General features: G+C 45.4%; 1 protein-coding gene across 9 annotated transcripts in view; it reads left to right on the forward strand.

The window, feature by feature from the left end:
- Positions 1 to 18,813, forward strand: part of LOC147117523 (RNA-binding motif, single-stranded-interacting protein 3) — a 2,125,417-nt gene that overhangs the window by 222,880 nt on the left and 1,883,724 nt on the right. The gene's annotated exons all lie outside the window — the stretch shown is intronic.

Raw genomic sequence — 18,813 nt, forward strand, 5'->3', positions numbered from 1 at the left:
ACTGTAGCAGCCCGGTGGTGACGAGTTCACGACGTGCGAAGAACCTCACGAAATCTGACATGCCTTGGGTCTGTTCGCGGTGAAGTAGAGCAGCTGGACTGTGATATGTCTCCAGGTGTTGTGAACGATAATGATGGGTTAGCTTTTGGTCTTCTGGTTGGAACTTGTGTTCGTCGTCTTCCACAGTGTTTTTGTTGGGCTCGCAACGGCGCTGAGATGCATGGCCAGACTCTTCCTGTTCGTGTATTAACTCTGGAACAGGCTCCATGTCAGGCATTGAAGGGTTAACAGCGTGTGACCTGGAGTGGCTTTGTATGTATTCTGTGGTGCGTTGCACTGGGTCTTGATGAGGGAGATGAAGGTTAAGGTTGCTGCCTGTTGCTTCACCTTCAGCAGCTGCTTCAAGGACTTCTGCCTCTGCTAGAGCTGCTGCTGCCTCTTTTTCTATATTCAATACGGCTAATGTTGCTTCAATACGTGCCTTTTCCATTTTTATGTCCATTTCCTTTTGAGCAAAGACATCTTTGCTTTGGCTGCTTCGGCCTTGGCTCTGGCCATCGCTGCTGCTGCACCAGTAGCAGACATACTTGAATGCCTGAAGGAGCCAGAACAGTGAGATCTGGTCTCCTCTGCTCGTTTCAATGGTGACTGTTCCTCCATTCCAGCTTGTGGGACAGGGGTGGTCTGGAATGTGTGGCTTCGGAGATGCATTGATTCGTGTTGGTGTTGAGTATGTACCCAGGATAATGACGTAGAGTATCTGTACCTTTAGCAGATTCGCCCATGGGAAGGTAATCTTTTCACTATTCTGTCCTCCTCATGACCATGATTCGACAGATAGCTAAACCCTTATCACCAAACAGGAGGCGTTGATTGTTATAATCCAATTTAATAATACAGGGTGAAACTACAGAGGAAATAAGAAATAAGAAATTATAACATCAAACAAGGCCGATTTGTATCACAAATATCAATAAATGGTGGCATAGATCGAACATAAAGAACATGTGATAAAAGCTACTCACAGATTATGCCAACTAAGGGGGAAACCGAGAAGGTAAGCATTAGATACAGTAAACATCCCCAGACATGTAGTTTCCATGAGGCTGCTCCCTTTTTACTGGCTTTCCGATTCAAATTCAAACTCAACTGTCAGTGCACAAGCACACTGCAACGAAACGTCACATGACACAAATGAACAATAGGGAGGTATATAGTCGAACAATAGGGGGAGACAAAAACACAATCCCAAAGTCTATTAGAAGACGTAACAGCCTGTTATGGTTGAATAGCTGGCAGTGTGTGCAAGCTGTGAGATGTGCGTGTGAGTTTTGCAGCAGTGGTAAGCGTGTGGGGGTGAGGTGAAGCAATGATTGTGAGGTTTGAGTTGTGATTGATAGAGATTGTTGGTATGAGGGTGTGGTGCATTGAGCAGTGTGTGAGGCTAGTGGTGCAGTTGGTGACATATGGCATTGGAAGATGCATTCACTCACCTTGACCACTCGTGCGAGGTCATTAAACTTCTTTCGGCACTGGTTCCAGTTCCTCGGAACAAGACTGCTGGCAGTGACCACTTCAGCTATCTGCTCCCACTGCCTTCTGACTGTGTGTCTGGAGGGCCTCCAGGCCCCCTCCAGGTAGAGGACCTGTCTCCTCCATTCTACCCCTGCACTAAGGCCTCCAGTGTGGCGTTGGAGAACCTAGGTGCCCTTTCTCTGCCCTGTTGAGCCATAACTGCCTGACAGTTGCTTGACAGTCGGTTCAATGAGGTGCTGAATGCAGAATGCACCTACCCTTTAAGAGGTGCAGACTGTGTTTAAAAGTGGAAGCTAGCTTTAAATAGAGCTGCTGAGCGCTCAGCCACTCAGCAGCACTTTCAGTGCTGGGCTGCACACCTCAATAATGTTTATTAGCAGGCAGTATGGAGTTCTAGACAATATCTGCTCCTAGACTGCCCCAATCAGTTTTAAAAAGTACATAACAAGGAGGATACAGAGTATTTATTTAATACTAACAACAGAAAATGCTGGAAAAACTCAGCAGGCCAGGCAACATCCGTGGAGAGAAAATAGAGTCAACGTTTCGGGTCAAACCCTTTCTCAAGACTGGAAAAGCACAGGAAATGAAATAGATTGAAAGGCCAGGCTGGGAGAGAACAAAAGAGAAGTGAGGAGACATTAAGAGGTATTCAAAACGAGACGAGATGGTGATAGGACTAGTGGAGGCAAAAGACGGCTCTAGATTAGGTATGGAATGCGCTGGCAGAATGGGAGACAGCTGCCATGTGGGAGAGAAAAAAAGGGGGAGGGGGAAAGGCCAAAACAAAGGTGTGGATAAAAAATAAGTAAAAATGTAATGGGGGCTGAGGTTATGATCTGAAATTGTTGAACTCTATGTTGAATCCGGAAGGCTGTAAAGTGCCTAATCGGAAGATGAGGTGCTGTTCCTCGAGGTTACGCTGAGCTTCCATGGAACAATGCAAGTGCCCGAGTACAGTGAGGTCTGAGTGGGAATGGGGTGGTGAATTAAAATGACAGGCGACCGGAAGCTCGGGGTCATCCTTACGGACTGAACGGAGGTGTTCCGCAAAGCGGTCACCCAATCTGCGTTTGGTCTCCCCGATGTAGAGGAGACCACATCGTGAGCAGCGAATACAGTATACTAGGTTGCAGGAAGTACAGGTAAATCACTGTTTCACCTGGAAGGGGTGATTGGGGCCCTGGACAGTGGGAAGAGGGGAGGTATAAGAGCAGGTGTTGCATCTCCTGCACTTGCACGGGAAGATGCCGGGTGAAGGGGAAGGGGTGCTGGAGGTGATAGAGGAGTGGACTAGGGTGTCTCGGAGGGAGCGGTCCCTACAGAATGCTGAAAGGGGAAGGGAGGGGAAGATGTCTTTGGTGGTGGGATCACTTTGGAAGTGGCGGAAATGGCGGAGGATGATCCGTTGAATGTGGAGGCTGGTGGGGTGAAAGGTGAGGACAAGGGGAACCCTATCGTGGTTCTGGGAGGGAGGGGCAGGGGTGAGGGCAGAAGTGCGGGAGATAGAACGGACACGGTCGAGGGCAGTGTCAACCACGGTAGAGGGGAATCCTCGGTTGAGGAAAAAGGAAGACATGTCGGAAGCACTGGTGTGGAAGGTGGCATCGTCGGAGCAGATGCGGCGGAGACGGAGAAACTGGGAATCATAGAAACATACAAACATAGAAGATAAGTGCAGCAGTAGGCCATTCGGCCCCTCGAGCCTGCTCCGCCATTCAATGCGATCATGGCTGATCATCCAAATTCAGTACCCGGTCCCTGCTTTCTCCCCATACCCCTTGATCCCTTTAGCCTTGAGAAATATATCCAACTTCTTCTTGAATATATTTAATGAATTGGCCTCTACTGCTTTCTGTGGTAGAGAATTCCACAGGTTCACCACTCTCTGGGTGAAGAAATTGCTCCTCATTTCTGTCCTAAATGACCTACCCCTTATCCTTAGACTGTGACCCCTGGTTCTGGACTCCCCGACCATCGGGAACATCCTTCCAGCATTTAGTCTGTCTAGTCCTGTTAGAATTTTATAAGTTTCGATGAGATCCCCTCTCATTCTTCTAAACTCCAGCGAGTACAAGCCCACTCGATCCAATCTCTCCTCATACGTCATTCGTGCCATCCCAGGTATCAGCCTGGTGAATCTTCGCTGAACTCCTTCCATGGCAAGAACATCCTTCCTCAGATAAGGCGACCAAAACTGCATGCAATAATCAAGATGTGGTCTCACCAAGGCCCTGTACAACTGCAGCAAGACATTCTTGTTCCTGTACTCAAACCCTCTCGCTACGAAGGCCAACATACCATTTGCCTTCTTAATCGCCTGCCGCACCTGCATGCTTACCTTCAGCGACTGGTGCACAATGACACCCAGGTCTCGTTGCACTTCCCCTTCTCCCAATCTATTGCCATTCAGATAATAATCTGCCTTCCTGTTTTTGCTACCAATACCAATACCTCACATTTATCCACGTTATATTGCATCTGCCATGCTTCTGCCTAGGGTTGCAAAATTCTGGGAATTTTTAAAAGAGGAAACTTTCCATGGGAATTTTTGGGAATTTTGGGAATTTATGGGAATTTATGGGAATTTTGAGTTTTTTTGCACACTGATGGTTTTTGTCTCTGACCCTTATATTATCTTTGTCGTCAAAATAGACATACTGTTCCATACAAATAAAAACAGGCTTTCAAAACTTTATTTAGGTTATAATTTTGAACTTTATTGAACCCCCACAAAAAAGACCCATCTAAAATAAAATAAAAAGAGCGTCAGCTTATTTAGCCTGTAATTTGTCCTTATTTTGTCCCTTTGAGTTTTCTACTCATGAGTCTTCTGAGTCTTCTACTCCTCATTGCTCCTCCTGATTCTCTGACTCTGGCTCTGACGTGTCCATTTCCTCCTCTGTGTCAGTGTCTAGCTGTGTGGTGGACACTTCTGTATCTGGCTCAATAAGTTGTAGGTTCGCCCGGATAGCCACCAGTTTCTCCACTCTCTTGTTAGTCAGCCTGTTGCACACCTTTGTATGCGTATTCCCAAAAAGTGACCAGTTTCGTTCAGAGGCCGCTGATGAAGGTGGGATTTGGAGTATCACCGATGCAATAGGTGACAGGGCCTCAGATGCACAAAGTCCCTTCCACCAGGTATGTGCACTGATATGCTTGCATGATTCCCATAGCCCATCCCCATTCCAAAGACCTTGCTTGGTAGAGAACTTTGCCAGACTTCCCAGAACTTTGCCCACATCCAGATTGAGATGGTGTTGAGAGGGTAGAAATCACACTGTAAGCGCTGTTGATCTGTTCGCCAGAAAGTATTGGTCTCCCAACATGCTTTGGGTCCAGCATGTATGCTGCAGCCTGAATTGGCTTAACACAAAATTCTTGACGCGTCTGTATGAATTGAACAATTGCCTTCTCCTCTGCTTTGAGCAGCAGGGATGTGGGTAGGGCAATGCTGATTTGTTCTTTTAAATCAGTAAAAAGCCTGAGAACATCTGACAAGACAGCGTCGTCTCCTTCAATCTGAGCAATTGCAGATGCTACTGGTGAGAGTAGTTTAAGGCTGCTAACCACTCTCTCCCAAAACACATCATCCAGCAGTATTTTCTTGATGGTGGTTTCCATATCCCCAGACTGGGATATTGCCATTTCTTGCAGCGACTCCTTACCCTCCAGAAGGCTGTTGTACATTATGACAACACTACCCCATCTAGTGTTGTTGGGCAGCTTCAGTGTGGTGTTCTTGTTCTTTGTCATTTGCTTGGAGTTGTAGGTTGCTGCAACTACCTGTTTTCCCCTGACATACTTAATAACTTGCTTGGCTCTCTTGTACAGTGCTTCCATGGTTCTCAAACCCATGATGTCCTTGAGGAGCAGGTTAAGCCCATGAGCTGCGCACCCAATAGACGTAATATGAGGGTAGGCCTCCTCCACTTGAGCCCAAGCAGCCTTCATATTCGCAGCATTGTCAGTAACTACTGCAAAGACCTTTTGTGATCCAAGATCGTTGGATAAATGCTGCTGCATCTTTGTAGCATTCTTTACATATGGCTTTCTACAGTGTTTGCACATGTACACAGTCTTTCCATCTTTAATGCCTGGGGTAAAATGCTTCCACACATCCGACGGTAAACGTGGCATTGTTCTATGCAGAGAAATAAAGGGCATTCATCTCTGTGTCGAACTGTGGTCGATCAGCACGATTGCAACAGGGTGAGTACATTTTTGCTGATGCTCCATGTGATGGAAGCATGACCTGTACACACACGACGCTACATCACCAATAGTGTATTATTTTGTATATTTTAAATTGAAGGACAACAGAGTTCAACAAGTAACTGGTTTATTTGGTATAAAGTCTGATTTACTTACTGCATCATCACATCAGCAGAAAACAAAATGACTTCCCTCAGGACCCCTAACCTGGATCTTAAAAAAACTATAGCAGTCTTACAGATGCCTGCAGGCCAATCACAATTCGATATGCAAATATTACAAATAGAGGGAGCTAATCGCTCATCCAACCAATCAGGACACATTTGTTCACAGTCACACACAAAACTTGTAATTATTAAAACAAGCCAAGTAAGAAGATAAACATATATTGATTAAGAAATTCCTTAATAATTAAGATTCCATCTCTGTTAGTAATTTTAAGAGAGGACCTGTGGAAAAAAAAGAAAGAAATACAAAAAAAACAATATTATGCTAGCATGTGCTTTTTTGGGCAAAATTCCCAAGCTAAACTTCCCGTGGAAAATTTCCGGAAATTTACCGGAAACTTTCCACCCCTTTGCAACCCTACTTCTGCCCAATCACCCAACCTGTCCAAATCATCCTGGAGTTTCTCGGCATCCTCCTCACAGCACACACACCCACCCAGCTTTGTGTCGTCTGCAAATTTGGAGATATTACATCTAGTACCCTTGTCTAGATCATTAATATATATTGTGAATAGCTGGGGTCCAAGGACCGATCCCTGCGGTACCCCACTAGTCACTGCCCGCCACTCGGAAAAAGACACATTTATTCCAACTCTTTGCTTTCTGTCTGCCAACCAGTTCTCTATCCAAGTCAGTACCTTGCCCCCAATCCCATGTGCCTTAACTTTACACACTAATCTCTTATGCGGGACCTTATCAAAAGCCTTCTGAAAGTCCAAATACACCACATCCACTGGTTCTCCCTTATCTATTTTACCAGTTACATCCTCAAAAAATTCCAGTAGACTAGTCAAGCACGATTTACCATTTGTAAATCCATGTTGACTTTGTCCGATCCTGTCACTGTTTTCCAAGTGCTCTGCTATTACATCTTTTATAATGGACTCTAGCATTTTCCCCACTACCGATGTCTGGCTTACTGGTCTGTAATTCCCCGTTTTCCTTCTACCACCTTTTTTGAATAGTGGGGTAACATTAGCTACCCTCCAATCCATGGGTACTGTTCCAGATTCCATCGAATGTTGGAAGATGATCAGCAATGCATCTACTATTTCTAGGGCCACTTCCTTAAGTACCCTAGGATGTAGATTATCAGGCCCTGGGGATTTATCGGCCTTCAATCTCATCAATTTCCTTAACACCATTTCCCTACAAATACTGATTTCTTCCAGTTCCTCCCTTTCATCAGACCCTATGTTCCCCGACATCTCTGGGAGGTTATTTGTGTCCTTCTTTGTGAAGACAGAACCAAAATATATATTTAATTGGTCTGCCATTTCTTTGTCCCCCATTATAAATTCCCCTGATTCTGACTGCAAGGGACCTACACTTGACTTCACCAATCTTTTTCTCTTCACATATCTATAAAAGCTTTTACAGTCAGTTTTTATGTTCCCTGAAAGCTTACTCTCATATTCTATTTTCCCCTTCTTAATTAATCCCTTTGTCCTCCTTTGTTGAATCCTAAACTGCTCCCAATCCTCAGGTTTACTGCTTTTTCTGGCCATTTTATATGTCCTCTCCTTGGATCTTATGCTATCCCTAATTTCCCTTGTTAGCCACGGTTGAGTCACCTTTTTTTGTTTTATTTTTATGCCAAATTGGGATGAACAAATTCTGTAGCTCATCCATGCGGTCTTTGAATGATTGCCATTGCCTATCCACCGTCAACCCTTTGAGTTACATTCCCCAATCAATCCTACCCAACGCGCGCCTCAGACCATCGTACTTTCCTTTATTTAAATTCAGGACCCTAGTCTCTGAGTCAACAACTTCATTCTCCATCTTATTATGATCGCTCCGACCTAAGGGGCCTCGTACAACAAGATTGTTAATTAATCCTTTCTCATTACATAATACCCAGTCTAAGATGGCCTGATCTCTGGTTGGTTCCTCGACAGGAAACCATCCCGTAAACACTCCAGGAATTCCTCCTCCACAATATTGTTACTAATTTGGTTAGCCCAATTTATATGTAGAGAGAATGGAATAGAGTCTTTACAGGAGGCGGGATGGCAGGAAGTGTAGTCCAGGTAGCTGTGGGAGTCAGTGGGCTTGTCGTGAATGCTGGTCAATAACCTATCCCCAGAGATGGAGACGGAGAAGTCGAGGAAGGGAAGGGAAGAGTCGGAGATGGACCATGTGAAGGTGATGAAAGGGTGGAAATTGGAGGCAAAGTGAATGAAATTGTCTAGTTCAGGGCGAGAGCAGGAAACGGCACCGATACAGTCATCAATGTACCAGAAAAAGAGGTGAGGGAGGGGACCCGAGTAGGACTGGAACAAAGAGTGTTCCACATATCCCACGAAAAGGCAAGCATAGCTAGGACCCATGTGGGTACCCATAGCAACACCTTTGATTTGGAGGAAATGAGTGGAGTCAAAGGAGAAGTTGTTCAATGTGAGAACAAGTTCAGTCAGGCGGAGGAGGGTAGTGGTGGATGGGGACTGGTCGGGCCTCTGTTCAAGGGCCTCTGCTATCGTATTTATTTAGTAATTTAGTTAGTGTGTTAATTCACAATATACATCTAAGGGCGGTGGGGGGGGGGTGGTTATATTTTCAGCATAGCAATCCCCGTGCTTGTTTTCGGGCCTAATTGAATTTTAGCCTCTTTAGCCCAATAGAAATTTATTTTTTGTTTGGATTGTAAAGATAGATTGTAAAACCAACCCTTGACCCCTCCATCCTTGCAAACTACCACCCCATCTCCAACCTTCCTTTCCTCTCCAAAGGCCTTGAACGTGTTGTCGCCTCCCAAATCCGTGCCCATCTTTCACGCAATTCCATGTTTGAATCCCTCCAATCAGGTTTCCGTCCTTGTCACAGTACCGAAACGGCTCTCATCCATGTCACAAATGACATCCTTTGTGACTGTAACAAAGTTAAACTATCCCTCCTCATCCTTCTTGACTTGTCTGCAACCTTTAACATGGTTGACCACTCCATCCTTCTTCAACGCCTTTCCACCATCGTCTAGCTGGGTGGGACCGCACTCGCCTGGTTCCATTCTTATCTATCTAATCATAGCCAGAGAATCACCTGCAACAGCTTCTCTTCCTGCTCCCGCATCGTTACCTCTGGTGTTCCCCAAGGATCTATCCTTGGCCCCCTCCTATTTCTCTTCTACATGTTGCCCCTTGGCGACATCATCCGCAAACACAGCGTCAGTTTCCACATGTACGCTGACGACACCCAGCTCTACCTCACCACCACTTCTCTTGGCCCCTCCACGGTCTCTAAATTGTTTGACTGCTTGTCTGACATACAGTTCTGGATGAGCAAAAATTTTCTCCAATTAAATTTTGGGAAGACCAAAGCCATTGTTTTCAGTCCCCGCCTCAAACTCTGTTCCCTAGCCACTGACTCCATCCCTCTCCCTAACATCTGTCTGAGGCTGAACCACACTGTTCATAACCTTGGTGTCATATTTGACCCTGAAATGAGCTTCTGACCACATATCCGCGGCATAACAAAGACTGCCTACTTCCACCTCCATAACATCGCCCGTCTCCACCCTTGTCTCTGCTGAAACCCTCATCCATGCCTTTGTTACCTCTAGACTTGACTATTCCAATGCACTCCTGGCTGGCCTCCCACATTCCACCCTACATAATCTTGAGGTCATCCAAAACTCGGCTGCCCATGCCCTAACTCGCACCAAGTCCCGTTCGCCCATCACCCCTGTGCTCGCTGACCTACATTGACTCCCGGTTAAGCAGCGCCTCGATTTCAAAATTCTCATCCTTGTTTTCAAATCCCTCCATGGCCTCACCCCTTCCTATCTCTGTAATCTCCTTCAGCCCCACAACCCCCCGAGATATCTGTGCTCCTCTAATTCTGCCCTCTTGAGCATCCCTGATAATAATCACTCAACCTTTGGTGGCCGTGCCTTCTGTTGCCTAGGCCTTAAGCTCTGGAATTCCCTGACTAAACCTCTCTGCCTCGCTACCTCTCTTTCCTCTTTTAAGACGCTCCTTAAAACCAACCTCTTTGACCAAGCTTTTGGTCACCTGCCCTAATTTATCCTTGTGTGGTTTGGTGTCAAATTTTTTGTCTTAAAATATTCCTGTGCAGCGCCTTGGGACGTTTTACTACGTTAAAGGCACTATATAAATACAAGTTGTTGTTGTTACGGTTCAAAAACGCTTTGCAGGAGTTAATGCTACAGACATGGAATACTCCTATTTTTCTAGCAGTTATGTGTTTTGCCTTCACTCAGTAGTTCTGCCAAGCAAACTAACAGAAACCAGGAACTGATCATGTAAAGCATGCATGCTCCTGAGTTTTCCCACTTTTATGCAGTGTGTTGTACACCAGTCATATGTAGCACTGGGCAACCAGCTGCTGCCTATGCTTACAAAAGAACTGGAGCTGTTGCTCAGCTAAGGCATTTTTTCTTTAAATATTATTATAGTATTTAGATACTGAGAGGTAGCTGTGAGACTTCTAAGATGTCCTGTCCAAGGGGAAGGAAAAGTTAGGGCTGATTATGCAATTGGGTGCACCAGTTGGATGAGTCGGGGCATATCGGGCAAGAAAGTCTTACTATACTTGTACTGATATACAAGGGTAGTACGGGGGAATTTTGAAAATTGGGCCCTCAGTTAATTACAAGGCTAATCAAGCACTAAGATGCAGCTGAAGGACTCATAACTTGAAATGGGTAATTTTAATCCTGTGTAATCTTTGGGGATGCTACATTTAGCATGCTGTGTGCAATTTTGGACATCAAGGGGGAAAAGTTCAGTTGTTTGCGCCTTCCGTTAGCGCCTTAAGAGGGCGCTAATGGGGCGCAAAGCAGCTAGCGCCCGGCCGCGGCGATGTTTGCGCCGCTCGCGAAATTAACTAGACATTTTGCGGCGGCGCTAAACACTACCGCCACGATCTCCTGCGCTGGCAGATCATGACATCAGTCGAGTGCGCAACGCCCTGGTAGCGCCCCGGACCGGATATTGAGTGGCGCCCCCTGTCTTACCGCCTGCCGTTAGCAACGACAGGTTGAGGGGAGCGTTTTTCAGTCAGAAAGGGACTGGGGGAGCGCTATTTAAAGGCGACCGCTTCCTGCCTTTTTTTGTTGGTGTCATTTTTGCACCACGCATTCTGAGAGAGAGAGAGAGAGCGAGAGAGACTTCTGGAGAGATTCAACGCTGTGTGAAGGAGTTTTAGGTACTGAGCAGCACTTTGCAGGTTCATTTTGATTTGCCCTTCCTTGTATCGAATTAGAAGAGACTGTGGGAGCTGCACTCTGAGCTCTTTCCCTGGGTCTCTCCATTGTTCTTTCCAGCAGATTTGATGTACAGGTCTCTCCAGGCCGAGATTCAAGGCTGCAATGAGCAGGTTGTGGATGGAGAGCAAGATCAACCCTCCCCTTTAAGATAAAAACAGAAAATGCTGGAAAAACTCAGCAGGTCAAGCAGCATCTGTGAAGAGAGAAACAGAGTTAACGTTTCAGGTTGATGACCTTTCATCAGAACTCCCCTTTAAGAACTGGCCAGCGCCAGTGTGTCTGTGTTCCATTGCTGACTGACATCACATGAGCTTCGCCAGCGCTCTGAGGTAGCGCCTCACTCCTCAGCCTTTGCGCCTTAAGACAGGTGTGAAGCGCCTGATTTAGCACTCCAATCACCTCCAGGGGATTTTGCTGTCAGAGGCGATCATTAGCGCCAGGCACTAAACTTTGTGCACGGCCGATCATGGCATCCCAAACGGGGCGATACTGAATTTTTCCCCCCATACCTTCAAAGTGACTGATAATCCCTTGAAAGAGCAATGAGGAGGATTCTGGAAGTAAGGACTCAAAGTTATGAGATTGACTCATGACACTGGACTTGTTTTCAATAGAGAAAAGAAAACTAAAAGGGGATATATTAAATATCTTGAATATGTAGAGTTATGTCTAAATAATCTGAATAATTCCTTTTTGTTACTACCTTTTTTTGTCAGTACTGGGGATGGAAAGTTTGGCAGGGTCCTGTAATGCCAGATCTCTTACCATTTATCTGTTCTTCTAATTTTCCAGCATTGCCAGAAATGATACAGGTGCATTTAAATAAGGAAATAATGACAAAGTATTGGCACGCTGGATGTGACTCACAGGAAGCACAAAGGAAAGGTTAAAAGTCTACAACAGGATCTTGACTGCAGATAGCGACAATTCTATCTAATGTTGTTTATCGTTGGTATTTCCTTCCCCGATTGGAGGCAGGCAATGGAAAACTTTGGGTGTGCTACCAGTGGCAAGCTTCCAAGTGCAGGTGGCAGCACCACCGGGAGCCTGCTGGATATATTTAAATGAGGTTGATCAGGGCCAGCATTGGATCAGGTAGGTAGGCGGAAATCCCAACCCACCAGCTGTACAGCAGCAAAGGAAAATCTAGACTCTGGTCAGTTTTAATTTGCACTAGAAGACAAGTACAAAATAATAGGCTCAATTGAAGCTGGAGAAAATGTTTGTTCTCATGGAGTAATAGATGCAAGTTTGCAGAAATGTCTCCTATAAAGAGCAATTAAAGCAATATTGATTTTTTTTCTTTTATGAAGAGCTAGATAAATGTCTGTTTAAGAACAGAATTGAAGTTGATAAGGAATGGCATAGATAGTGAGATGCTCTACGGAACACACTGGTTCATGTACTGCTGGGACCATGGATCAGTCACCTGTGGAATACAGCTAGTCTGTGTTGTAAATGCAAGTTGTACGGTTGGGTTAATATCCTGGACTTTTGCTTAATTAGCTTTAGGAATTGGAGAGAAGTTCTATAAAGATTTATCTTCCTGCAAATTCAACTTTTGGTGTTTATTTTCCTCCAGAGATTGAAGAGTTTTAGCAGAGTATGCAAATTGTACTTTCTGGGTAAGAAGGGATCGATGGTTCAAATCGTCTATGTCTAAATTTGGAATGTGTTTCAGAAAAAAAAGTTTTTATATTTGTTCTATTGTACACAAAAGTTTTTTAAAAATAGATTTCGGATTGAGCAGTACTTAAATGGATATGGAATCAGCATCATGGCAAGAGAGGCACGAAAATAGTCTGAGATGATTGAGAGCACTGTTCCAAGAATTGGAACGAATTAGATGGACTGAATGGCCACGAAATTCGGAGGTGTAGTGCTGGCCGCTTTGGCCGCTTTTGCTGAAAAAAACCGCAGCACGTCACTTCCGCCCGCTTCCGGCGTGGAACACGGGGGCCGCCATTTTGGGAGGTCGTTAGCGCTACCGTTGCCTGCGCTCACCTCCCACATGTAAATATACAGATTTTGATGTCAATTGGCACGACTGTGATTTTGGACATTTCCACCTGCTATAAGGCCCTCTCCAAACCATGCATGGAAGAACGTGCGGTAGCAGTTTTACAGCACTTTTAAAAGGAACACATACATCATTTAGGTATGTTTAGATTTTAGCTTTTGGACTGTTTTTTACATTTTATTGGAGTATTGGCTGGGTGCAATACATTTAAAAAGTTATTAAAGTATGCAGGGAGTGCTGCTGGTTGCTTGCAAGGCTTTGGATGTTAACATAAGAACATAAGAATTAGGAGCAGGAGTAGGCCATACGGCCCCTCAAGCCTGCTTTTCTAAAATTGATTCTTGGGATGTGGGCGTCACTGGCAAGGCCAGCATTTATTGCCCATCCCTAATTGCCCTTGAGAAGGTGATGGTGAGCCGCCTTCTTGAACCGCTGCAGTCCGTGTGGTGAAAGTACTCCCACAGTGTTGTTAGGGAGGGAGTTCCAGGATTTTGACCCAGTGACAACGACGGAACGGTGATATATTTCTAAGTCAGGATGGTGTGTGACTTGGAGGGGAACTTGGTGGTGGTGGTGTTCCCATGAGCCTGCTGCCCTTGTCCTTCTAGGTGGTAGAGGTCGCGGGTTTGGGAAGTGCTGTCGAAGAAGCCTTGGCGAGTTGCTGCGGTACACACTGCAGTCACGGTGCGCTGGTGGTGGAGGGAGTGAACGTTTAAGGTGGTGAATGGGGTGCCGATCAAGCGGGCTGCTTTGTCCTGGATGGTGTCGAGCTTCTTGAGTGTTGTTGGAGCTGCACTCATCCAGGCAAGTGGAGAGTATTCCATCACACTCCTGACTTGTGCCTTGTAGATGGTGGAAAGACTTTGGGGAGTCAGCAGGTGAGACACTCACCACAGAATACCTAGCCTCTGACCTGCTCTTGTAACCACAGTATTTATGTGGCTGGTCCAGTTAAGTTTCTAGTCAATGGTGAACCCCCCAGGATGTTGAAGTTGGGGGATTCGGCGATGGTAATGCAGTTGAATGTTAAGGGGTGGTGGTTAGACGCTCTCTTGTTGGAGATTGTCATTGCCTGGTACTTGTGTGGCATGAATATTACTTGCCACTTATCAGCCCAAGCCTGAATGTCATCCAGATCTTGCTGAATGCGGGCATGGGCTGCTTCATTATCTGAGGAGTTGGGAATAGAACTGAACACTGTGCAATCATCAGCGAGCATCCCCACTTCTGACCTTATGATGGAGGGATGGTCATTGATGAAGCAGCTGAAGATGGTTGGGCCAAGGACACTGCGCTGATGAACTCCTGCAGCGATGTCCTGGGCCTGAGATGATTGGCCTCCAACAACCACAACTTTGTGCTAGGTATGACTCCAGCCAGTGGAGAGTTTTTCCCCCGATTTCCGTTGACTTCAGTTTTACTTGGGCTCCTTGATGCCACGCTTGGTCAAATGCTGCCTTTAGTGCAGCGAAGATTCACCAGGCTGATACCTGGGATGGCAGGAATGACGTATGGAGAGAGATTGAGTCGATTAGGCTTATATTCGCTAGAGTTTAGAAGAATGAGAGGGGATCTCATTGAAACTTATAAAATTCTAACAGGACTAGACAGACTAGATGCAGGAAGGAAGTTCCCGATGGTGGGGGAGTCCAGAACCAGGGGTCACAGTCTAAGGATAAGGGGTAAGCCATTTAGGACTGAGGTTCGAGGCTCTTACTCCCTGTGAGGATGGGAACAGGGACTGCGGGGAGGATGAGCAACCTGGCCACAGCACCGTGGAGCAGGGGGCCATTCAAGTGGGGGGAGTTAAAAGAAATGTTGTAGTGGTAGGGGATAGTATCGTTAGGGGGATAGATAGAGTTCTTTGCAGCCGAGAGCGAGAGTCCCGAAGGCTGTGTTGCCTGCCCGGTGCCAGGGTTAAGGACATCTTCTCTGGGCTGGAGAGAAACTTGGAGTGGGAGGGGGAGGATCCAGTTGTCGTGGTCCATGTTGGTACCAACGACATAGATAGGACAAGGAAGGAGGTTCTGCTGAGGGAGTTTGAGCAGCTAGGGGCCAAATTAAAAAGCAGAACCACAAGGGTAATAATCTCTGGATTATTACCTGAGCCACGAGCGAATTTGGCTAGGACAAATAAAATTAGAGAGTTAAATGCGTGGCTCAAAGACTGGTGTGGGAGAAATGGGTGTTGCTTCCTGGGACACTGGCACCAGTACTGGGGCAGGAGGGAGCTGTTCCGTTGGGACGGGCTCACTTGGCCAGTGCTGGGACTAGAGTCCTGGCGGATCATATAACTAGGGCTGTAGAGAGGGCTTTAAACTAACTAGTGGGGGGGAGCTTCCTAGAGAGCAAATAATAAAAATGACAACAGAGAAGGTCATAGACTTAGGTAGCAGTGGGGAAATTAAAAACCAGAGCGTGTCAGGAAGGGGCAGAAGGTATGGAGTAAAAGGTAAAGTAATGAAAAGGGCAAAAGCAGGAACTAAGTGTCACAAAACATCTTTGAAAGTTCTCTATCTGAATGCACGTAGCATTCGTAACAAAATAGACGAGTTAATGGCACAAATAACTACATATGGGTTTGATCTTGTGGCCATTACAGAAACATGGCTGCAGGGTGACAATGCCTGGGAATTAAACATACCAGGTTATTTAACGATCAGGAAGGACAGGCAGGAAGGAAGGGGAGGTGGGGTGGCTATGTTAATAAAGGAAGGAATCACTGTAATACAGAGAAATGATATTGGGTCAAAAGATCAGGATAATGAAACAGTTTGGGTGGAGGTAAGGAATAATAAGGGGAAAAAAACACTAGCGGGCGTAGTCTATAGGCCTCCGAACAGTCGCAACTCGGTTGGACGGAGTATCAATCAGGAAATAGTTGAGGCTTGTAATAAGGGAACATCTATAATTATGGGGGATTTTAACTATCATATTAATTGGACAAATCAAATTGGGCAGGGCTGCCTTGAGGATGAGTTCATTGAGTGTATTAGGGATGGGTTTCTTGAGCAGTATGTAACTGAACCGACCAGGGGGCAAGCAACCTTAGATCTGGTCCTGTGTAACGAGACAGGATTAATTAAAAATGTCCTAGTAAAGGATCCCCTTGGAATGAGTGACCATAACATGGTTGAATTCCATATTCAATTAGAGGGTGAGAAGGTTGGATCTCAAACAAGCGTGCTAAGCTTGAATAAAGGAGACTATGAAGGTATGAGAGCGGAATTGAGTAGAGTGGATTGGGAAAATAGATTAAAGGGTAAGACGATACATGATCAGTGGTGTACATTTAAGGAGTTATTTTACAACTTCCAAAAAATATATATTCCACTGAGAAGAAAAGGGTGTAAAAGAAAAGACAGCCATCCGTGGCTAAGTAAAGAAATTAAGGATAGTATTCGACTAAAAACAAGGGCATATAAGGTAGCCAAATCTAGTGGGAGGATAGAGGATTGGGAAAACTTTAAAAGACAGCAAAAAATAACAAAAAGATTGATTAAGAAAGGGAAGATAGATTATGAAAGTAAATTAGCAAAAAATATAAAAACAGATAGTAAGAGTTTTTATAGTTATATAAAAAGAAAAAGGGTGGCTAAAGTAAATGTTGGTCCCTTAGAGGATGAGACCGGGAAATTAATGGTGGGAAATATGGAGATGGCAAAAACACTGAATGAATATTTTATATCAGTCTTTACAGTAGAAGACACTAAGAATATCCCAACACTGGACAAACAGGGGGCTAAAGGGGGGGAGGAGCTAAACACAATCAAAATCACTAAGGAAGTGGTACTTGGGAAAATAATGGGACTCAAGGCGGATAAATCACCTGGACACGGTGGCATAGTGGTTAGCACTGTTGCCTCACAGCGCCAGGGACCCGGGTTCAAATCCGGCCTCGGGTGACTGTCTGTGTGGAGTTTGCACATTCTCCCCGTGTTTGCGTGGGTTTTCTCCAGGTGCTCCAGTTTCCTCCCACAGTCCAAAGATGTGCGGGTTAGGTTGATTGGCCATGATAAAAAAAAAAATTGGCCCTTAGTGTTAGGGGGGATTAAATACGTGGGGTTACGGGGATAGGGTTTGGGTGGGATGGTTGTCGGTGTAGGGACCGGGTGCTAGGGTTTGGATGATCAGCCATGATCTCGTTGAATGGCGGAGCAGGCTCGAAGGGCCGAATGGCCTACTCCTGCTCCTATCTTCTATGTTTCTATGTTTCTATATGACCTGATGGCTTACATCCTAGGGTCTTGAGGGAAGTGGCGGTAGGGATTGTGGATGCATTGGTAATAATTTTCCAAAACTCCCTGGACTCGGCAAAGGTCCCGGCAGACTGGAAAACTGCTAATGTAACACCCTTATTTAAAAAGGGCAGTAGACAGAAGGCTGGAAACTATAGACCGGTTAGCCTAACATCTGTGGTAGGTAAAATTTTGGAGTCCATTATTAAAGAGACAGTAACAGGACATTTGGATAATCATAATTTAATAGGACAAAGTCAGCATGGTTTTATGAAGGGGAAGTCATGTTTGACAAATTTGCTGGAGTTCTTTGAGGAAGTAACATATAGGGTGGATAAAGGGGAACCAATGGACGTAGTGTATTTAGACTTCCAAAAGGCATTTGACAAGGTGCCACACAAAAGATTATTGCTTAAGATAAAAAATCACGGGATTGGGGGTAATATTCTGGCATGGATAGAGGATTGGCTATCTAACAGAAGTCAGAGAGTTGGGATAAATGGTTCATTCTCAGACTGGCAATCAGTAACTAGTGGTGTTCCGCAGGGGTCAGTGCTGGGTCCCCAACTCTTTACAATCTGTATTAACGATTTGGAGGAGGGGACCGAGTGTAACATATCAAAGTTTGCAGATGATACTAAGATGGGAGGGAAAGTAGTGAGTGAGGAGGACATAAAAAACCTGCAAGGGGACATAGACAGGCTAAGTAAGTGGGCAGAGATTTGGCAGATGGAATACAATACTGGAAAGTGTGAGGTTATGCACTTTGGCAGGAAAAATCGTAGAGCAAGTTATTATCTTAATGGCAAGAAACTGGAAAGTACTGAAGTACAAAAGGATCTGGGGGTCCTGGTGCACGAAACTCAAAAGGTTAGTATGCAGGTGCAGCAAGTGATTAAGAAGGCCAATGGAATGTTGGCTTTCATTGCTAGGGGGATAGAATATAAAAATCGGGAGGTATTGCTTCAGTTGTACAAGGTATTGGTGAGACCGCACCTGGAATACTGCGTACAGTTTTGGTGTCCATACTTAAGAAAGGACATACTTGCTCTCGAGTCAGTACAAAGAAGGTTCACTCGGTTAATCCCGGGGATGAGGGGATGGACATATGAGGAGAGGTTGAGTAGATTGGGACTCTACTCATTGGAGTTCAGAAGAATGAGAGGCGATCTTATTGAAACATATAAGATTGTGAAGGGGTTGGATCGGGTGGATGCGGGGAGGATGTTCCCGATGATGGGTGAAACTAGAACTAGGGGGCATAGTCTTAGAATAAGGGGCTGCTCTTTCAAAACTGAGATGAGGAGGAACTACTTCACTCAGAGGGTGGTAGGTCCATGGAATATGCTG

The sequence above is a fragment of the Somniosus microcephalus genome, chromosome 5 (genome assembly GCF_052327205.1).
Source record: "Somniosus microcephalus isolate GS21.2 chromosome 5, FLI_Smic_1.0, whole genome shotgun sequence".
Lineage (NCBI taxonomy): Eukaryota > Metazoa > Chordata > Chondrichthyes > Squaliformes > Somniosidae > Somniosus > Somniosus microcephalus.